This window comes from Phasianus colchicus, chromosome Z (genome assembly GCF_987193195.1).
Source record: "Phasianus colchicus chromosome Z, bPhaCol1.hap1.1, whole genome shotgun sequence".
Taxonomy (NCBI): domain Eukaryota; kingdom Metazoa; phylum Chordata; class Aves; order Galliformes; family Phasianidae; genus Phasianus; species Phasianus colchicus.
Window position 1 is genome coordinate 30,527,158 of NC_143476.1, and position 23,680 is coordinate 30,550,837.

The 23,680-nt window shown below is 37.9% G+C and overlaps 1 protein-coding gene and 1 long non-coding RNA gene across 3 annotated transcripts in view; one reads left to right on the forward strand and one right to left on the reverse strand.

Moving 5' to 3' along the window:
- The first annotated feature begins 12,712 nt into the window (after nucleotides 1-12,712).
- The window catches only part of MEF2C (myocyte enhancer factor 2C), a 131,380-nt gene continuing 120,412 nt past the window's right edge, over nucleotides 12,713-23,680 (forward strand). For both annotated transcript variants that reach the window (XM_090132377.1, XM_090132379.1), the window contains exons 1-2: nucleotides 12,713-12,905; nucleotides 22,268-22,366. The gene's annotated coding sequence lies outside the window, so the exon portion shown is untranslated. The remainder of the gene's footprint in view (nucleotides 12,906-22,267; nucleotides 22,367-23,680) is intronic.
- Nucleotides 13,286-21,304, reverse strand: LOC149912776 (uncharacterized). Its single transcript, XR_016462246.1, has 3 exons — nucleotides 19,667-21,304; nucleotides 18,463-18,526; nucleotides 13,286-15,786 (listed from the first exon to the last, which is right to left on the reverse strand). It is a non-coding gene; the product is annotated as an uncharacterized LOC149912776 (long non-coding RNA).

Here is a 23,680-nt window from a genome sequence, read left to right on the forward strand (position 1 = left end):
GTGTGCTGTCTAGATGTTGCTCAGATTCTGGGTCCTCATGAAAATTTCCTGAGTTCAACTCTGTACTACTGCCCTAGGTCACAAAATCTCATGCTGTGAATAGGAGATCTGCAAGTAAAATTCCTCATTTTTCTGTACTTTCCCTTATGCTCTCCTAGCACTGTGGTGGAATCAGGCAGAGATCTTATTTTTTCTTAGGGTACACTATTTACTGGACTCAGATGCAGTAAATGAATATTCACAGGCAACACTACAATGAAGGCTATTGAAAATTCCAATAAGGACCATCACTGACCACCCCAAGCATCTGTTGGAATAAAATGTTGTCATTACTTGCTGGTTTTCCTTACGTTCAATGAAACATTCCTACATAATACAAAAATTAACATCACCAGCACATTAATAGCATTGTTTGAGGAGGCTTTTGAACTGTACCTTTGTATATGTGTGCTCTCTCATTCAAGGGAAACTTCAGAACCTCTTTCTTCCCCCAGGTTTACCTGATACACTAGTGAGTGATTCTGGAATGAGCTTCCCAAGGTATTCTTGTTGTGGGCACAGCATACTCACACATCAGGGAAAGCACTCCAGGCTAGCGCATGGCTGATCTAACACTTTGCCAAGTTTCTGAAGCACCCACTCTGCATGAAGCCTCAACTAAAGAAAGGCAGAGCAGCTGCAAAATGAGGCACTCTTTCATTGCAGAGATACACTAAACCGTTTTGCTACTGTACAAACATTATGACCATAAAAATAAATGATCTAAATTGTGAAACTGTAGCTAGTTTGCTGTCAAGTTAAATAAACAATGAAGCAGCCCAGAGACTCCAACAGCAATTGTTGCTCCATGACCAAAGGCTTTTCAAAAGGCCACTTCTAGTGCATTTAAGTACTAAATGAAGAGAATATTTTAGTAAAATAAGTTTCTCTGTTTATCACACACCATTTGGTAATAGTCAGGGCTCTGTATGATTCTGTGGCTATTAAATTTGCCAGAGAATCCACCCACTGCTGCAGACACACACTGCAGGATGCAGACTGTCATTTTTAAAATTAAAATAGGGTGGTGGTTTTTTTTTTTTTTGCGTAGGGGGTTTTTTCCCTTTTTTTTTTTTTTTTTTTTTTTTCCATTTAGTGGCACAGAAAATCTTCCAGATGTTAACTGAAAATAAAGCCAAACAGAGACGCATGCCCAAGTGTGCAGGCAGCCGAACACAATGGCTCTAATATGCAAGAATTACTCCTTTTATTCTAATTGGTAAATAAAGTAGAAAACTTGACAGACATTATTTAAGCGGTCAGTGATGCTAAGTATTTCACAGCTGCTTGTTATCCTAACTTCTGCTTCACAGACCAATTTCTACTCTTTCCATATCCAATAAACTCTAGTTTCCCCATACTTGCTTCCCAACTTATTCTGCCATACTTGCTCCTCAACTGCCTTGCTGCTCACAGCTCTTGATACCAATATTATATCCTTGGTACCAATACTGCATCCACCAAAAACCAGAATATTAAGTCTGGCATAAAATCAATATGATGCAATGTGCAATACAATGCTGCACAAGGAAGAATTCATCACATTGTTTTGGTAAAGACTTCCATTTTTCTAATTTACTTGAAGTAGTGTCTGAATCCTCTATCTTTTTTTCAAGAGAAAACTGTAGCAGAATGTAGGTCAAGAGAGTTGCAGAATGAGACAGGGCCTTAAATAAAGCACATCATAGTATGCCAGCCATAAGTAACAGTTCTGATTCAAGCCCATATGTAAAATAGTTACGTTGTGGTCACGTATCTTATGCATTTCAAAACCTGCATGCTTTATTGACATTTCCCAGACTATAGTATATGAATACGAAAGTAAAATAAGATCCAGGAGCTCAGCTGCTGTAAATTAGTGTCTGTTTAATGGGAACGATGCCAGTTGTTTTGGCTAAGGATTGGTGCATGGAAAATGACTCGGAAAATATAGATGGAATTGTGTATAATGTTTCCTGTTAATAATCTCACATTCAAACATAAAGAAATGAGAGGATGCCTCCTTTCCCCAAATTTCCTTGAGGTTTACTTCTCAGCCAGCTATGAAAATCACCATAGATCAGTCAGGGGCACTGTCCTGTTTCCTGCATTAGGACACAGATTCATACTTCTCAGCCTCAAGAAAGAAGCTGGGAAGGAGAGAGGGAGCTGCCACAGAGCATCCCTTCCCTTCACCAGGTGGAGTTCTAGTACTGTTCACCTGGCACAGCTGTATAAGGAGGTATGCTCCAGGTCTGATTTATGAAGCCATAGCTTTAGGAAAAAGTCAGGGAATGAAACCTTGGAAAACTGTCTCTAAGAATATCTTATAACTAAAATAATAATAATAATAATAATAATAAATTCCTCTTCACATCTAGGACTGAAGACTATATGTTCACTGTAAAGTTGTCCTTCATGCCAGCTTGAATACTAGAAAACAAATTCAAATAATTGACAAAAGTAGTAAGAATACACTAAAGGTCCCAGAACAGCTCCACTTTCAGTTGGAAATTTAGTCTTTTCTGTTATTTGCTTTTTCCATCCTCCCCTCCAGAAGCAAGATTTAATTTGAAGAAATCTATCACAGTACACACATATACATATATACATGAGATTAAGAACTTCTTGTATACGAGGTTAGTAAAAATTCATTCAAGACAGCTTAATGAAAACACAGGAGTTGGGTTCATTTCTACAATTTTAACTATTTTCATGGGCCAAATAGTGATATTTTACCATAGTGATGCCACGTTCAATACTATTAGTATTACTTTTAAAAAGAATGACAGCTATGCCTAACTACATGGTCAGAATTTAATCTCATGGCTTGGGCTGCCTTAAACTGACAGAATCACCTAACAATGTATTCATATCAACCAGTAAATTCTCTTTCTGAAATGTTAGCACCTACAAAGCATATTCTGCAGCCTGAGATTTTAGTCTCAAGTTTATTTTCCCAACAGTGTTCCAACTCTATTTTTCAAGTAGCTATACTTACAGCCTTTGCATAGACCATCTACAGAAGGAAGCTAAACTGAATTTCTTTCCCAAAGAGGATAACCTATTATATTTTATAACCTGTGATCTCAGGGACAGAGAACGGAGCACTGAAGCCCCCATAGTTACGGTTATATTTCTTTGGGAGCTCCAGGTTTGCATTTGCACAACCACGTGAGGTCAAATCTGTCATTCTATCCTCCCTAAATCATGTGGATCAGGAGTGATATATCCTAACCATGGGAGCAGACCAAATTTGTATGTGATGACTTTCCTCTCACCCTAGTGCCCCTCATTGCTCTATACTAGGAATTACATCAAGTGAGGCAAAAAAAACCAAAACTGTCAACTAGAAACAGGATGTCCACTTCAGGCATGCTGATCATTTCAGTGTTACAGCCAAAAATTGCCTCCAAAATTTTTTTTTCACCTCAACTCATGTGCTGAGAAATCATGGAATAGCTGGCACTGGCTGTCCTCTGCACATCTGTTTTTCATCTTGCCAATGCCTACATGTTGTTGATAAAGCTCTCTCTGGCTTCATAGAGCTGTGCAACCATATCAACATGCATCTAATTTTGTCATAACTTAATGACAGGTAAGATTTGCAGACAAAACAATATGAAGTCAGTGAGCCCTCTTTAACAAACATACACCATTCCTGTAACACTGCCTCCAAACAAAAAACAAAACAAACAAACAACAAAAAAAACGCATATATAGCACCAAAGCCATTGTATCTTCTCTAAAGTCTCTATATACATTCTCTACTGCACTTCTATGAGAACACTTGAAAGACAAGTATGTCTTTCCTTTGCACTTGTGACCTCAATCTGAGCTCACCTCCAAACACATAGTTTCCTAGGAAAAAATGACCTAGGCTTACACGCTTATATGTTTTGTGACCCATGTGACTGCAACATAGATAGAAGGACACAGGAGGAACTCAAGGCCCTGAGTGCACTGAGACTTTGATGTCCCTGACTCTGACTCCCCCCAGCTGGGGCCTAAACCCACGCCAGGCCAAAGAATGCAGGAGCTTCATTCAAGCTCAGCCATGGCCATCCTCACCACGACCTATGTTTTAAGTGTAGCAGTCTCAAATCCTGCTTATGTCTTTCAGATGGATAGTAGATCTTTGCTGTGAGTAGATGACTGTTGGATGACCCCCACTCCCCTTCCGTTGCATGTTGCAGTTTTGTTCCTGGCTGGAATAGTGAGCCATGCCTTATCTCCAGCTCTATTTCTGGCCATATATCCTACTGTTCCTGATTGTATTCACTATGCAGACCTGACTGATCACTCCACAGGGACTCTGTCACAGCCCCTGCACTGCCTGCTTTAACTGGGTACTGCAGAACTATGCCCTAGTTGATGAGAGCCAGTACTGGGGTCACCTTCCACTCCTGGCTTGTCTCCTCATTCTGAAACAGCAGTTCCCTGACAAAAGCAAGAACTTGTCTGCTCAGAAAAACTGCTAGGTGAGTTTCTCTGCTGTCTCCTTGCAAGTGCCAGAAAACAAAGGTTTCTCTGGGAAACAAAGGTATCTCCAAGGAAAAAGGAGCTGGCATGCCCAACCTACAGATGTGTGCTAGTGGGGCTGTCACTCTTAATGTTGAACTCATGCTAAATTCACCTCTTTTTATATAAGTTTTACTTGGAGCATCTGCTTTATTTCTTCCTCACTTCTTTTTCTCCTCACAAAATGCAAATAGGAGTATTACCCAGATCTCTGCTAAAGTTATTAACCGCTAAGATTGCTCCTGTGAAACAGCAAAGCTATTCAGAGTTGGAGATGTAATGAACTAAAAACAATAACAGTCTTTTCCACGAGCATGGGAGAAAAGCTTCTTTTGTAATCAGTTATCACAAGCCTCAGCTGAACTCTTCAGATCACTTCCTTATATTAATACGTCTTTGGTATGAAGGAAGGATCCATATTCTAATGGAAGGGAAGAATTAATGTTTCCAGGTTTCTCTTGCTAATTCTCAACTGCAAAATAGAAAGGGGGGAAAAAAAAAGAAAAAAAAAAAAAAAAGCAAGAAAGAAAGATTGACTAGTACTGCATTACCAGATAATAACACTCAAAACTAAGTAATCCCAAAACGTAGCAATGTCATCTAAATGCCATCCAAAGAACAAGCACTGAGTTGCAGGGGCTAAGGGCAACTTATCTCTCTTTAGTTAACTATAGTCTTCATCCATATGACATTCCCCCAGAATCTAATTAGAACAGACCAATATATACTTACCTCCTCAGAAAAATAGAAGTGTTAATGGTCAATCAATACTAAAAATGTATTTGTCCAAAGTCATCAAATCACCAAGTGAGATGATTGTACCAAGCACCCTATGTTTTCATTTTATATCTTATCTAATGTTTCTAAACTGTTGTAAATACTACTATAATCATTCCAGCTTCATGGCAGCTGATGTGCTATACATATTTGAGAGGGTAGTATCAATTAGCTGTTATCTATAATGCCATGTCTGCAATTACTACTACTTCCCAACTTATCATTAATGCATTTGACAGGGTTTTTCCAATGTAACATTTATTTAGAGGTTAATCAGAATTCCTAAGATTGCCATTTATTATAATCCGATTTTAGATAATTGTCAAAATCAGTGGCTCTTAGAGGCAGCAGATTTGTTTCAGTCTCAATGAATATGGTAATATTAATGCCAAAAAACAACAGAGGATCAGAATTACATTTTGTATGCAATGTAAGTGGCTACTGCACAACCTAGTTCTCCAGAATGTAGGAATTCCATTTGAATTCTTATCTGTCTACTAGTTGGAAAGCCAGACAATGCTTCCAGTAGTGCTAAGAGCTAGGACTGTGGGACAAAGAGAGAAATTCAACATGAGGCTAGTTCCCTGTATCATACTATTAGAAAAAGTGCAGAGACAAAAAGACACGTATGTGTACGTGGCCCCAGAAGCAATGCCTCTTATTTATTTCCATGGAGACTACATCAGATACAAAAAGCACAATAAAACTATCTGATAGAGCAAATTCTCCACTACAAAACACTTTTTCAACATCAGCACCACTACTTGCCAGTCTGTGTGGATAAGCTGATAGAGACACTCTTCATTTTGTGATCTGACAGCTCCCTGTGATCACATCCACTGTTTGGTCTCCAGAAAAATTCAGCAAGCACCTTTCTTTGGCGGGAAGATTCAACCTCTACTGCTGTATCACCAACATCTGCCTCTGACACTGTGGACCAACATCATAAAATAGGAAGAGTGTCTTTTGGAGCAGCCCCAATATATACAATCTTCTTTATCAGGAATTGAGACTGAGCAGAAAAGGAGCAGAAAAGGAGGCTGGAGTAGATGATTCTAGGTCTAGGTCCTTTCCAACTTTGTATTCTATGAGCAGTGGGCACCTGCTGGCATATCTACCTCTATACAGAGCAGAACATACAGAGCTTACTCTACACCTTAGTAAGACCTCAGATTCTGTGATAAAAGAATGTCCAGTGCTTAAAATACCAGAAATTTCACAATTAGTTGCCATGCACATTAGTTCCAAGGTGGCTCTATGCAAACAAGCATGACAACAACTTTTAATCACTTCCTCCTACTCTTTGGTGCCAGGCTCCCAGCTGAACTCTCAAACAAGCATCCATGACCTGGTATTTTCTTGGCAAATTCATCTTTGGCAGATATGCTATTTGGGCAGGCAGCAGGTACCTTCTACACACTTTTAGTTAACATACAGTTAACTTCTTCCACTAAAATCTGTACGTGTTAGAGACTCTCAGTAAAACAACAGTAAATTTTTGGTTGGTTGGTTAGTTGAATATATGTAATCTTGAATACTACTCCTATTCTAATTTAAGTAAGTGCTGAATCATTACAGAAAATCCAAGATAAAGAATGTATCCCAAAAGGATAACCTTAATTCTTAATGGTTGAAAACTGGCAACTTACAAACAATTAAAAAAATCTCAACACTAGGAAACCTAATGTTTATAGCTGTTAACAGTGTATAGCTGTTGACCAGATCCACCTAGAATAATATATAATTTTCAAATCAGCTATTCACGTAGTATGAAAGGCTTAAAACAGGGAAGAGCCCCATTTTCTTATTTACTGGTATGCATCTCTCACTGACATCAGAACAGATGTAAAACAAACTCCCTGCTTATTGAAAATAACACATTTATAAAACTGGAGCTTGCAGGACAACAGCTAAGTGGAAAAAAAAATATGGTTTGCAAGAACTGGAGTTAAATAATTTTACATGAAATTGGGAACGTTTAGCAAACTCCCTGATCCCGCCAATCTTTTCCAATGTTTATTCTAAATATTCCTTTTTAAATAATTAATTTGACAATACACCATACTGCTAATGTTTTAGTTCTAAAAGCTTGTAACATTTTGAGATTTTGGGTTTTGCTTTTAGATACTGACTATGAATCATTCCCTATTATATATATACATCAATTCTTGGGCAACTATACTGGCAACTAATATGCGAAACAGTTACACAAACCAGCAAATCAGTTTGTAACAAATTGTACTTTGGCAGAGAGGTTCACCATTAATTTATTACTTTAAAATAAAGTATAATCAGTCTTCTCTTTTGGAGCAGACATTCCTAGCGAAGTTCTCTCTTTTCTCCATTGAAAGAATCCTGATGCACACTTAAATTAACAGCATATACATACCTCCATTCCCACAGGCTGCAACTGCTCATACTTTTATTCCCACAGTGCAAAGACACAGATCTATCTGTATGTATCCCAGAATTACTTTTGTTGGTTTGTTTCTTTAACTCAGATAAAATCTATTAGGATAAAGGTATTGTTGTGAAGTATGTACCTGTACTTTCTGAAGCAGGCTTTCTTATTTAATACTTGTATGTGAAAATGATGTGAAAGAAGCAGTGCTACACATTGCACTGGACTGCACAGAGGCTGCTGTGCATTAAATGTCAAGTTTGGGTCCCATCACATCATCTCATCCCTCATGTTTTTATACTTTACATATTAGATTACACAAGCACACTGGCTACACAGTATTCCTGCACATGTCGAAGATTACTTCTTTTTCCTACAACAGTAACATCTCACCACATACTTGTAAATCTGTTAAAGATTTAGAGGTTAAAGACTTCATTGTGCTTGTATAGATATACAGGTAAGCATGCAGATCCTTTAGGTACAGTATTTTAGTAAAACTGCAAACTCACTACAAGGTCGTATTCTCCTCTCTCATTCTGTCTGCCTTTTCCCACTAATGCTTTTAATTTTCCATTTAAAAAGCTGCTTCAGTTTTAGCACATACAGAACAGATTTCTTCTGCAATACTGCATACATATCACTTTGGCTACAGGTCTGGCATTTTTAAACCCTGTCTCTTCCTTCCTACTCCTTCCCCAACTCCTATTAATTACTCCCTCCTCTTTCTTATGGACCTACATGTTTTTTAACTTTGTGTTCTTTCACTTGCAACCAGTTTCCCCAATGATCTTCTTCTATTTTGTTGAAACTTAGCTCCCTCCCACTGATAAAATCCACTTCAATGAATATATATCTCACCTCATCTACCACAACCCTGCCCTACAGCCATCTCTCAAAACTGTTCAGAATGCTGCTGCTGAAGCTACTTCTCTACACCTCTACTGCCTAGGTGCCTCTCAATCTACTTACTCTTTAGGAACACAATTCCAGCTCCTATTTCATATTAGAAAAATCTATATAACACTGCCCTTCCTGCTTGCCAAATATATGTTTGCATTCCTTCTATCAGACACTGTGCAACAATGCAGAGAAGGCCACGTGCAACTCCACCTACAAATGCTTAGTTGTTGGCTTAGTCATGCATATCTGAGCACATTTGAACTGGGGATTTAACATTCTATCACATTTCTGCTGTAACTGACTATTTACCTACTGGCAACTGTCTGTTCTTACCAGGGGAAACAGTTTCTGTATTTTCAGCTTTCTCATCCCTCTTTTTAAGCCCAAATTTAAGCCATCATAATTGCATAGAAGCTCCTTAAATGTAGCTACTTTTTTATTCAGTCCTTTTCATCTGCATATGTTTTAAGCATAGAAGATTCACAATTTGGGGCCTGTTTCACTGTGATGTCTCCAAACTAAGAGATAATACTTGGAGAATTGTTTGTCTGTGTTTTAGCCTGCTGATAATTTTTAAAAGCCTTCAAACTCATTCCTCTTTTCTTTCTGCAGTTATACTCCCCACACCTTTGCTGTAAACCTCAACATTTTCCTGCTTTCTACCCTGCATATTAATTAGTATTGCTTATATTTGATCTATACATGCAAACTATGCAATAAGCTTTTATGCTTGTGAAGTACCATGTAAATTGATGGTGCTATAAAAGTGCTCTGTAGCAAACTAAAGTAGTAATAATAAGTTGGGCATATGATGATGATCTAGAGTTGTATAATATGCCCATTATCATACGATCTGTGCAGTTTTGTCATAGCTTTTTAGCACCTGAAAAACTGAATATAGGCCAAATGTTGTATCTCTATTTTACGTGATGGAGAAGGGAGACAGATTTTATCTGCAATATGCTCAGGCTGACTTTCTAGCATTTTGGAAGTGATTCTTTAACAAATGCTAGAAAGAAAGAAAAAAAAAAAAAAGAGACATCTTGGATTAAAAAGTTAAAAATCATAAAACTGAGAACATATTACTTAGATGAAGATTTATGTGCCCAAGTGGTAACACTATCATTTTTCTTCATTTTTTACTTTCCTCACAAACTGTAGCTAGGATAATTCAGAGTTCTGCCCATTTCGCATGGCAAGAGGGCAAATAACAATTTCTATGTGGCAAAGTCAAGTCCAGCCTATACTGTATTTTGCAGTCAGCTCAACAACCCCTGAAGTACATAACTGAAATTTTATTTCTTCAGGATGATGAACAAGGTCAGAGCTTCCTTGTCCATGTCAGACTGAATTTGCAGAGGTCTGAGCCAAGACTAGTCTCTGTCTCTGCTTTCCTATTAAGTACTCCAGCAACCTTGACCTTGCAGCAAGGACAGGCACAGGATAGAAGGAAAATGCACAGAACTGTCATATGTGTTGCATCCTTCCCCAGAGGTTGAAAGTTTCACCTCTCTGATATGCCTTCTTGGGTCAGAGAAAAAGTTCCTAAGAGCAACTGTAATCTTAGTTCTCATGCAGCAATCTAGATTGCAGGACAAGTGGAGCATCCTACAGACATTACTCACGGAAGGCTTCACAGAAAGTCAAGCACATTTAATTGCTTAACAATGCTTAAAATCTTTACATTTTAGTAAGTGTATATACATGAATGTGTAAGATTGATATAGAGAATCTAGCAAGTGAAATGGCAGCAACTTTCATCAGATAGTGAAGTTTTACTCAGAATTCCTACAGCGACTGTTCCAGCCTAATCAGCAGAGAGATCATTTGTGCCATCTGCACTCAGCAGGTACTGGATTGTCAAGACAAGGTGTCAAATAAAAACAGTAACAAGAGTAAATGAAAATAATATGCAGAGATATAAACTTAGCAAACTAAGACTCTAAAGCAGTTGGGTTTCAATGAGAACTACTGGATCTTTCTAGACATAAATGTGTTTTTCTGATAGCACGCATAATTAGCAAGGCATCTCAGTATTACAACTTGGCCCAGGTGGAGAAAATGTTTTCCATCAATAAAATTACGACGGGATTTGAAAAAATGCATAAAGAATTTTAACTGATAGTCAATAATAATCACATGTTCATACTTTGTAAGCCAAACTACATTAAAAGCAGGCATTAGTTGTACCAGTTAATAGATGGAACTCCCCATGTTTTGAAATTGAGACAAGGCGACCTTGCAATAATTACATCTGATCTGTAGTGGATTTTCTCTGAATGGAAACATGGAGACAGAAGAATACATATTTCTATTAGTTACTTGGCTTCATATTTTAACTAAGTTGCATGGCAGACATACCATAATAGGAAAACTATTATCTTCTATTTGAGTTATTTCCACACTAAAGCGTCTCCTTTATTTTCAGTCTTCAGATCAGGTTTCAAGTTGATCTATGTTTCTACAAAACAGCACATAGGTGGGTATAGCTGTTTCCAAATGAAAATGCAGTCTTTTTTTCTTATTAATTATTCTACTATTTCTTCTTCAAGCAGATAAACAGTATAGTTCAGTACAATTAGCACAATGCTTAAGTCTGAAGGTAATGCAAACTATTGTTTTTCAAACATTATTGGATCATCCAAAATTTCAGAATTCTCTTTCATTAGGACTTTGTGAATGTTGTTTTTAATCTAAGAATAAGAGCTGATGGGAGGCTTGAAATGAAACTATCAAATATGATGAAAACATAAGAGCTTTATTATGACAGATACAAAAACCAAGAACCTGTTCCCCTCACCAACCTTCTGTGAAGTACCTCCTGTATAATTATTAAATAAAAACACTTATTCAGTACTCAACTTTTAAACCCTGAATAAGAGAAGTACATATTGAGAGAGAGGTACTTAAAATGTTTCCATGGATACAGGATGATGCCAATCAGGTCCATGTTTTTATCTAAAAGGGTGCCCCTGCAGAGATATACAGCTTGGTGAGTGGTTGTTTATACAAGTAAGTAAATGGGAACCTTGTTTATTTTACAGAGAGCTCCTGACCCACATTTTTTCTCATCACTTTTATAGAAGAAACACTTTGGTCCTTTTAAACAGCATATTGTAGTAAAACACACACTTTCGAATATTTTTGCTGAAGTTGTTTGAGTTTATGACACGGTTTGCAAGCAGAACATGGAGTACCTAGGTATGCTAATACCACTCCTGACAAGCCTAGGTTGACAACTGGGTGGTTTTTTTTTTAATCTCTGTGATAAGGCACACTGATGCAAATTACATCTTTCTATTTAAGTCACCAGAAGCCACTTCTAGGAAAAAGAGAAAAAAAGAGAGAGAAAAAGCAAGGGGCAGATATAAATGATAAACACCCTTACCTTAATCCAATAAGGACAAGACGACCAAGTTTAGATGGCTTTACTCTCGGAAGACTCTCCATCTACTTTAGCTCCCATTTTGAAAAGTGGTTGGTTCCTAGATTCCCATCGCATAAGTGCTATGAACATGTAATTTTGACATCCAGTCTCTCAACACTGCGTGCTTTCTAATTTTGGGAATGAGATTAATACCTACTATTTCAGAGGTTTTAGTCTTCTAATATTTCTTTGGATAAAAAAGCACAATGAGTTAGTGAAAAGAAAGGCAATCAACTTTAATACTTAACACAGTTTAATAACCTGAATTGAAATATGTGTATGCTGCATTTCCATTAAAAAAAGTTTCCTTCCAGCCACAATTAAAAGAACAAAACCCCGTCTTGTTCAGAGATTATTCCTGGAATGTAATTTTAACATCTATGTAAAGGAGGAAAGTTTTGTGCCATGTGAAAGCAATTTGGCCTTTTTTCTTCTCAAAGAAGCAATTCCTGGATAAGATGACTGATTTGATATTTTCCATTTGAACTTGTAGCGTACTTTGAAGGGGGACAGCAATGCTGTGTTCATTTGCCAGCACTGACAAAGGTCTGCTTGTCAGTGATACCTTTTACAGCTAAATTTACTTGCGAGTGACAGAAGCAGGTGCACCTTGGCCTGCCAGACACTTGTGCGCCCGCATCACGCAGCCTACAGGTCAACAACCAAAGGAGAAAAAGCCCAGGGCTGCTGAGGAGAGGGTGAGTGAGGCAAACACAACCCAAACTGGGGGGTTTCTCTTCAAAGCCAGCTGGTCTGGCTTTATTCTACAGGAATTTTTTTACCTGCCGGTTTGATCAACAAAGCCCTCAGCAGGTGCTGACGGGTACAACTTCCTGGAGAAGCAGAAGAAGGGCACTGGTGAGTTTTAATAGAGAAAACGATTAAAAAATGATTTAAAATCTTTACAGCCGTTCTGCTTGCTGCAGCACAGGGTGATTCAGCTAGCTCTAGGCTTGTAGCTCAAAAAGCTTTCTTCAGGAGAAAGCAGATAAGCTCTGTAGCATGCCTCACATTTTGTTTGATATAGTGCTTGATTTTAGATTTTGTTGCGAAGAAAAGTTTCTTGAAAGTAACTGGATATTTATAATTATTTATTTTAAATTGTTTCTATAAATCTGAATGGGAGAAGCATGCAGCATTCCATACAGGAAGCCAGGAGCAACAGTACTGGTGTTCTGCCTTTACTCCCTAATCGGCCTCCTTTAAAATAAAGGAGTTATCCTTCCCAAATAAATAAGTATTGTTGTTTGTAGACAGTTTCCAGTATCTGGAACTGATATTCCAGAGTCTTAAAAACTTCTTCTGAACTTCAACATAAGATTACTTTGTAACTGATCAGGACTAAATTTTGGAATATTTAGAACATTCTATAAAACTCAATAATCAAGGGATTATCACAAAAAGAAAATACTTTATCTTTTGCCAAAGTGAAAAGGTAAATTACAAAATGGTCTGTGTAATACCACCATTTGACATAATGCTTTTTAATGATACCATGAATTTACAAAATGTTATTTGCTTTAAAAATCACAAGTTATGCACGCATGTGCTTTAATTTGTCTAAGAACTGGGAAGCTACAAGAAGGGAAGAAAAGGGAAGAAGATTTATTCTCCTCAAACAGTAAGATTTCAATTAATGTGAAAATGTAGGAAAATGTGACCACATGTTAAAATAAATATTTTGGAGGGGAGAAAAGCATTTTATTATGATTTCTATTTCAAGAGCTCATTCTTTAAAATTTGTTTCACAGTATTCATTACAAATTGTTTTGTTAAATTGAAAACATTTATATAAGCAAGTAAACAGACAGAAAACTTGACCATATGAATCTTTTTGAGTAAACCAATTCCATATTCACAATTCATACAAATATCATAGAAGACACTAAGGGGGAAAGAAAGGAATCATACGTCAATTTACAGTTATACTATTTCCGTAGTGGATATTCCCTCATACGTTGAAATAATGATTTATCAGCAAAAGACAGACTAAGATTAGACTGGATAATAATATCTGAGACCCTTTTAAACATTTCTGATCTGTGGGCTTTTTTCAGCTAGGATGCTTGTTGAGAGACCAGCAAGGTTGACAGGGAACTCCAGTCTCAGTGCAGGTACTTCAGGCCTTAATTTATGGCCATTCTCTTCATTTTGAGAGACAGAAAAAGAACAGCAGAACGTGTTGTATGAAGATTACCACACCTTTATTTGCCATACAGACATCCTACTCTATGTTAAAATAAAAGACTAGTAAAATAAAACATTAGTAGTTGAAGTATCTTTACAGTTAAACCTTTAAATAATTACACTGCTTTCTTGGATGAAGTAGGAAACCAAACCAAACCAAAAAAAAACACCAAAAAATTAAAATAAAAAATTTGAGGCTGCCACCAAATTAAACAATGCTTGCAAAAAGACTGCTCTTTCATGCATGACATTTGTAATGTAGAAACGAATCCCCTAAACAGCCATTACAACCACAAACTGCTAAATAGGAAGCCTTTAAACACTAAGGGCAATTCTTAGAGTTAAGTAGACACTGTACCTGCTACACTAGGAAAAACTCGTAGCCTATGCTACAGAGCCTTCACTTCTGTAAACTGTAATCTTGTCAGCAGTTTACTGCATTGATTTTAAAAGCTCAGAAATAGTAATTACAGTAACAAACTCCTGAATAATTTCAAGAAATTACTAGCAAGTTACTCTACATTGCACTGTGTTTGGGGGAAAAAAAGTATTTTGTACCAGTACAGAATATTTTACTTTTCTACTTGTTAAATATTGCAAAGAGGAGATATTACACATTATGTAATTTATGCAATTGAATTTATATTCATGTCCTTTACTGGTATTTTTTCTTTTTATTTTTCTCATTATCAGGCATAAGCACATTAAATGAAGTTCTAATATATTTCTATTGTTAACATGAAATACGGAGAATCTAAAAAAAAAGAAAAAGAAAGAAAGAAAAAAACCTTCTTTAATTCACTGAAGCTTTATTACCTTTCATGTAGAAGCAAAATCAGCCCTAAAATATGCACTTATTTCCATACCAGCTCTTCCCTATTAACTAAGAGATCAACATCCCGTCTGTTCCCAGGACCTGTTTGGTTGTCTATTTTGTAAACTACAGCAGTTTATTTTACAACTATCTTTTTAACTTCTTTATTTTGAAAAGCTACAATCTAACTCAGTCTTCAACCACATGTTTGTCTTTTCCTACAAATGCAAGATTCAGTGTCAGGAAGACATCCATATTAGTTATTCCACAGTGCATGTAAATATAAAATGAGATTTAACCACAAAGCTGCACCAAAAAATCACTATTTAGTGACTCTATGCTGTCTTCCTCAATTCAAGGCTTTTATACAGCAATGAATGGTATTTTCAAAGCCCTGTTCTCATCTCACTTACACTGGTGAAAACTGGAAACTTTCCACTGAAGGCAATGAAGTTACATTTAAAAGCTGGATAGAAGAAATGAGGAGGAAAATGCAGGCTGATTATCCTTAATAACTACCTCACAAATACAATGCTAAAATGTTCAAACTTTATGTTTTATATTTGTTATAAACTTGGGTATGTAAAGAGTGTATATACATATATATGCACTTTAAATTTTCTTGTTGATTTAAGACAAAATCTAATCCTACAAAATACATACAACCTTTTTGAGGGCTTTAATTAATACAGTCTTTTGCTCAAAAATCCATTAGTTATTGTTCTGACCACCATCTCCCTGAAAATCAAAGAAACAGAAACATGTTAGGGAGCAGCAGAGATTGGAATTCTCTTCCTTGTCACTCTGCAAGTCACTCAAGCACAGGCAGCCGCTGCCTCCCCTGGCTGCTTCATGAACTCATGATGCTGTAGTGGCTTGCAGACTGACTGCTCCACAGCCATTACCCCCCCTTCCATGGTTTCTGTAGATGTGCAGAAGGCCCTGGCAACCCCACACCACTCCCCACCAATACTCACAGCTCCTCCCTGCTATCCCATTTCAAAAATGCTGCCACACAGCACAGTTCACCCTCATCAAGGTATTGCAGACTGCACTGGCAACACATCACTTGCAGATACACAGGCTGTTAACTAAGTTGTCTTCTCTAGAGTAAGCACTAACAATTTATTGCATAGTAAATCACCTTTTGTTCTTTTGAAAGTTCAGGAAGTACGATTAAAGAAAATTTAAAAAAAGACAAAAGCACAATGCATTCTGTATACAACCCTCAATACACTACATTCTACATCAAGTTCAATAAATACAGCATAGAAAAGATAAGCATATAGATTTTACTTAGGGTAGATGAGTTGGCCGGAGACACAAAATTAGTGCACTGAATGAACAAAACAAATTATTGCTCTGTTTATTAATATAAATAAATATATAAATTCACATAAAATAACGCTCATTCTATCTATCAATATACTTAAAAGCTATGCTTGCAGTAACGTTCAATCTGAAGTTAATGTACCCAATGAACCCCAAAACATGGCAGCATCTGTTAAAGCAAAAAATTAAAAGCTGACTAGTATAAAACCCACCAGATTAATTCAGTAAAACAAACCTTTCTGTATTCGCTCTTTACAAACAAGGGATGGAATTAAAAAGAAAAAGAAAAAAAAGGGGAGGGAGGGAGAAATAAAAGCTTGCCCCTATAATTTTGATGTCTCTCTAGTTTCTTTAATTGATATAGAAGTATGCAATATAAATGGTTTCTATAGTTTGTGCTAAAGATATTAGTTGTGTTCATTCTTTTTTCCCTTTCTTCAGTGGTAGCAGGATACAGTCTATCCAGTACAACTTAATATAAACAGCCCTTTGCCTAACATCAGTCCATCTCCTGAGTGCGAAATTGTAGAATGGTGATAACAAAGGAATATAATGCACAATAATTATAGAAGTTAATGATGAGTCTACCAGTGTTGAGAAAAACATAAGAGATTGTGAAATAATCTACTTGCATATCAGGAGATGGTTCCTACTCATGGAAAGATATGGTTATCCATTTAATTACGTGTCCTTGTATTGTCTGAATTCATCAGGCATTCAGTCCTCAACCACTATGCTTTTGACAGCATTAAGATCTCAGGCAAATACAACTGCACTGTAATAAGATTTCAATTTGTATTCTTTCTAAGAAACATGAGGGAACAGTTTCCCACTTCAGGCAAAGAAGCACTTGTTCCTCCATTCCTGAGAGAAACTATTTTGTAAACAGCTTTAAAAGTTCTGGGTTTAATAAGAAAAAGAGGATGCAGGAATCAAACTTCATGCAGAAATTCTTAATCTATCTATGCTGCTCACTGACAGTCTTTTTAACAGTATTTATTATGTCCTTATTCATTTTTGCCATCTTCACTCCTTCTAAATACCCAGACCCAAAAGAACCTCCACTCTCACATACAGGTAGAAAATCTTGTAATTGCCTTCCAAACCCACAGATACTCTCCCAGCCTTACTCCATATCTCTCCATGACAGTTGTACCCAGAGATACTGGAGGAAAGGGGCCTTGCAGCCTTGCAGCACAGCACCAGGGTTGTTGTAGATACAAAAGAAGGACAACAGTTAATGCCACTCTAATGGAAGTATTTAAATTTTACCCAGAGTTTAAGAACAGAGATGGCAGTGATAAAGTTGATGGGTCAGTACAGTATACATTTGACTGGAGATTAATTTATTAATTTAAAAAAAAAAGTTCACTCTGTATTGTCCGTGCTTGGGTGACAAAAATAACAACCTTCAATTTCAAAAACTTCTCCAGTTAATTCACTAGTTTCATCTCCTTTAAGCATGTCAGTGCACTACCTGTAAGGATATTGCTGAAAACAGGTACTGACAGACTGAATGGTGCAGGCTTGCAGAACTTAACAGATCTGAAATGGGAACTTAAATCTGTCCAGGGGCATCTGTATCATCCAGGGGCTCTGCAAAGATGCTCAAACTAGATCATACGACAGCAACAACACCTTCAAATGAAATACATTTAATTCAAAGTACATATCCAAACACGACCTCTGAGGCTTAGTTTCCTTTTAACCTCAGTATTTAAAGTGCTTCCATGGGAAGAGTTATAACCAATGACATCACAGCTGAAGGCTCATGGAAGTTTTAATATAGACTAACGTAAGTGGCACAAGCACATCTAAAATCTGACCCAACTATTATGCAATTACATTTTATGGCCGTTGAGGTTACAAGTTCTTCTTCACATATCAACAAGTGCTGTCAAACTCCAAAAGGCCTCTCTAAAACACTTAATAGAAATTTAATATTAATTATTGTTTTGATAATAGAAAAGCGCAGAACAAAAAACACAAGCTTAGTAGTGAGGACTTTACTAAAAAAAATTAAAAACTGATGCATTTTCTCAAAATGACCATACTGTAACCTATAACCTCTTGGTATCTTACCTGTATTCCAGCAAAAGCTTTATGCCACACACTAATAATCTGCTGCTCTTGTGTTCAGTTCATGCTGCAAATATCAGTCAGCAGACTCTGTTACAACAGACAGGATGACTGACCTTTTACATTTGTATATCATTTACTCCAACTTCGGTTACAGAAAAGGGGTAATCAATTTGAAGTAGATGTAAATTCTCAGAAAACGATCAAAAAATCTAGGTGCTTATCTGAGATACATAAGACTAGCCTGGAAAACTCCTGAGAATTGCTTCTCGACAAATAAAAATTAAAAAATAACAACAAATTTACTCTTGTAGCTGGGAAAGCTATAACAGCAGCCTTTCTGGTGATATGGTGGAATTTGCATCTTAAGTCAGGATGCAGTACCATAGTGGCCTTTAGCCACAAGAGGCTGAGCTGACCATTGTTTTCTTATCCTTAGTGCAAGTTTAATTTGAATTTTGTTTGAATTGTGGCTAGGGGGCCTATCCAAAACAAATTTATACTTTGCTTGGCCCTCAGAATGATCATGGATTTCATTGTCTACACAGATGCAGATGCTGATCTAATTTGCAGCAGCTGCAGAATACTTAATTAAGTATTTTCTGGCCATCTATGGCTGTCTGCCTTGGTATCACATCATCATACAGTGCAAGACAGGCAAACACTTGAGCATCACACAAAATACAGAGGTGCAATCAATTTTTTTGTTTTAGGTGGCACAATTTTTGGCAAAATATCTAACAATATCACAATACCTTAAACAACACTATCTCATGAAAAGAGAGGGAACATGCAGTTGAAAAAAAATTCCTCCCCCCTTAACCACCCTGTTTCATAAAATGAAAGGGGATCAAAGGGATATTCTATTTAATATGCTGGGGACAGCATACATGGGCAAAAAAAAAAAAAATGTAGTAGTAGGAATGAGAAAGGCAATGATTATTTAGAAGCATTTTTTATAACGTTAGTCCTGAAGCTTATTTTTTGGGAGCCCTTCTTCTTAAAGGGAGAAGCTGTCCTAGCAGAAACTCATTTTGACAATGCTAATAGTGAAGAGGTTTAAGTCTTCCAAAACTACATAAAATAGCAATGAAATATAAATTTATCTTCCTCTACATCAAGCCTAGAGGTACAAGATACTGAAAAACAGATCAAGAAGTTTAAAGACAGGGACTGTTAGCGTACTTTGCAGTTGGCAGGAACATACCTGATGCCTTCTGCAAATTCAGGCAGCCCCACAGCTGCTCCAGGTCTGCCTCTGTGGTCACAGGCCATTCAGAACAGAGCCACCAAAGCACAGCATGTCTCCACTGCGTGTGCCCTTTGACATTAACAACAGCAAGGATACTACATCTCTTGGTGAGGAAGGCTAGTTACTGATCTAGACAGATTTTAATCACAGTTGTATTAAACCATACGATGAATTATGTTCCTAGCAAATGTTTTGCTTAAAAAAAAAAATCTAATGTTTCTGAGGCATATGAAGATGCAGAATAATCAGACTGATGAACATGATGAACAGCAGTTCATGCAAAGTGACAACATTTCCAAAATTATTCTTCAAATACATTCCTGTACTTAAACTCTATTAAGATGGAGAATTGAATCCAAATTTCCACTCTAAGCTCATATTTAATCTATTTTTATATTTTTGCATAGGGAAAAAGCCCATTTAGCTTGCAATTTCACCTAATTAACTTTATGTCAGAAGATACTTTTGAAAAAAAAAAAAGTTGGAACTAGTTACTGAGCTTTTCAGTTTGTCTGAGACAAAAGTTTCGCTCACTGACTTCTGGCTAGGACTGAAAAACTTAAAAACCCTTGATGCATTTCTTCCATGCAAGACTAGACTCACATTTTTGAATCCCTAAATCTCAACAGGGTAAAGGTTAGCAGGTTAAATTCTTCCTTCAGTTACTCCTAAGTAAGCTTATTGACTACAACTGTTGTCCCCCAAAAATACATACATGTATATATAAACTTATACATTTGGAGGAATGCTGTCATAGGATGATGAGAATATCTGAATACCTTACAGAGAAGCAGTGCTCGGTACAGGAATTGGAGTCCCATCATATCCAAAGATTAAGTCTGAGGCAGGAATAGGATCTGGGTGGCTGCTGATGTGAGTCTGAGCTTCCATTTTAGGGTCTCATCACCATGCATTAGATTTCAACAGACTTCAGTGGAGTTCGAATGAGGTGCATGAGCTCCACAGCATCCTGGTCCCACAGAGCACTAAATTTAACACTTCCATACAGTTCTTAACAAGTCTGGGTGCACATTCAGCCTCATTTTCAAAGAGGTGATGGACCTTAGCCATTATCTTAGTTCTAAAGAGTGTGTATGCATGGCAGACTGAAAGAGAGGTTACCAACAGCTCCAGATTCCTATGTAACAAACGCTATTTTTACACTTTCAGGACAGTTTCAGTAATATCTAACCTTCAAAACAAAACATATTTGTCTAAAAAGTAGCTGCCTTCTATCTCTAGTTTTAAAGTGCTATTTAAAAAGGAAACAAAAGCAAACACTGCAGTAAAGAAATTCATAGATAAAAATAATCCTTGGACAACTGTTTGAGAGGTATTTAAAGGACAATATCAACTTGCAAGCCACAGCTTCAGAAACTGCCTTCTGCAACAACTAAACACTTCAGATTATTAGAACTGGATCAATTTAGCAAAACAAACCAACCCCCTTCCTGTTGTTGACTTTGTGTGCATTTTGCGGCCTTTTTCTCTCTATAATAGACTAAGGCCCTTGAAAATACCAGCAAGGGCACCCCCAAATAATCCTACTCTACTAAAAAAGCAGGGTGCTTAAAAAAAAAAAAAAAAAAAAAAAAAAAAAACTTTCTGTCCAGACCGGGGCCCCTCCAGGTTCCCACGGAGACCAGCAGCACGCTTTGCTCTCCGCACACAAGCGGGAGGCCTGCTGCCTTTCCTCTCCCCCCGTTTTCCATTTTACATTGAATCCGGCGGCCGAAGAGGTAGACAGAAAACACGGAGGGGCTTTGCAAGGTCCCACATGAGTACCGCGGCGAACCCACTCCTGCTGTTAGCAGGAGCCGCCGTACCAGGGCTTCACCCACGGCTCCTCACACCTCCCTTCCCCTCTACCGCCCAAGCCCGGCAGCCACCGGGCGAGCAGCAGGCCGAGCAGCGCTTCCCCCGGCCGCCCGCCCCGCCCGCAGGGGCCGCTTACCTCGGGGCGGCCGCCGCGGCGCCCTCCGGCGGGCTGCGGGCTGCGGGCAGCGCCACGCCTCGGCCGCGCCTTATGGCGGGGGCGGGGCGCCCCGTGGGACCGCCGTAGGGGCGCTCGGGCGGCGGGCGGGCGCCTGAGGAGATGGCGGCGGGCGCCTACCTGCGCGCGGCGTGGCTGCCGCCGTGCATCCGCCCGCTGGCAGAATGTTAAATAAACCCCAGTGTTGAGAAAGGTGCCGGCGACGGGGCCGGGCACGGTGCTTTGACATCTCAGCGTGTCTCAGATCGGCCTTTATCTAATTTCCACACCGTACACCAAACCTGAAGGAAACCTGTTGGAAGATGAGCGCAGCCGGAGGTCTGTGCGCTCCCACAGTTACTGGTAGCGCGGCTGCTCGTGCAGGATTCCAGTGGAGCAGACACAGTCCCCGAAAACTTCACGTCGCTCCACGTTGGTGCTCCTTTCAGTCCTAAGTGCGCACCAGTGAAAGCTCGTGTGAAAGCTTTTTATTGAAATGGTTTCATTAATCTCTTTGCATATGTTTAAGTGTGGTGGGTTTGCGTTTTAATAATACTCTGCTTTTGTGCTTTTAAACATTCAAGGTGCCGTGCAAGAATTGTAAACTGTGAAGTAACTACTATGGGAAAGATTAAGTAAAGCATTGGAGGCGGATGATTTTGACAATAAAGAGGGTGTATGTGGTGAGTGTTTAATATTTATTGTGTTTGATATTGCAAAGTACTATTTATTGTTTTCAGATTTAATGCTAAAAGCAAAACCTGGAGAGCAAGCTCTGCTGTATTATGCACTCACAGGTACACCTGTGACAAAGGCTTTCTGTAATCATCACTTGATGTATATAACACCATTTTAGTAATGGCATGCCATTTTATTTAAAGCTCGTGTGTCAGCTGTGCCTACCTCGCAAATATTTTTTTGCAATTAAATGATTTTCCAAAGAACCATGTACATTTCAGCTCTTTACAAAGCATTTAAATTGTGCTCTTGGAATATATATCCTTGAAATTATCTAAGTTTATGTCTTTTTTTTTTTTTTTTTTTTTCCCCTCATTATAAAAGCATATGGATTGAAGGAATATTCTGAATGAATGAAGAACAAATACAGTACTGTTGAATAATCTTGTGGGGTAGATTAATCTATAGCCTCAATTTCTCTCAGGGTGGGTTGCTGTGGCAACCGCCCCAGCTCACTTTAAAATAATTTTGTAAAGCTCACTTCAAGCACTGCACCCAGCGTGGGCCAAGTTTAAAAGCAGCCAGACATGGGAAGAAGTGTTATACTGTGTTGCTCTCACAAGATAGGGAGGTGGTGGAGGAGAGCGAGGCGTGGAGTGGGGGTGAGCAGAACTTTAAACAGAAAATAGAAACCAAGCCTCCCTGGGGTTAAGACGCAAAGGAGATGGATCATTTCATAGTAACCTCACCGCTTTTCAGTTTAAACGTCATTAAAAGATTTTAGCCGGCAATCTCATTTCTCCTAAGGGAAAGATATGTTTGGTATCCACAGAAGAACAAAAATGGACTTTGATAATCATCTTCAAAGGGATGTTTTCTAAGCCCACCTTGACATAATCACATTTGTAAGGGGAAGAGATACTTGGACACACTTCATTCTTTGATAAAACTTTAGAGGTCTGATTTTTATAATTACTGCATTTTGACTGATGTGTCATTGCTTAAAACACTATGCTTCAGGTGCATCGTTGAGGAAAAAAAAAATCTCAGCAGACCTACATATGACCTGTTAACAGGAAAAAAAAAAAAAAAAAAAAGAAAGAAAGAAAGAAAAGAAAAAAGAAAAAAAAAATAGAAAGAAAAGGGGGGGGAAAAAAGCATAGATTTGAGTTTTTTGTCAGAAATTTGGAAAGGATGCATTTGGGAAGCATCAGTACAAGTACAGACACCAGAACAAAGGTTTTTACTGTTTGAAATTATTCCAGCTTTTAAAATTAAATGCAGCAAAACAGGGAGGAAAAAAAAAAAAAAAAAAAAAC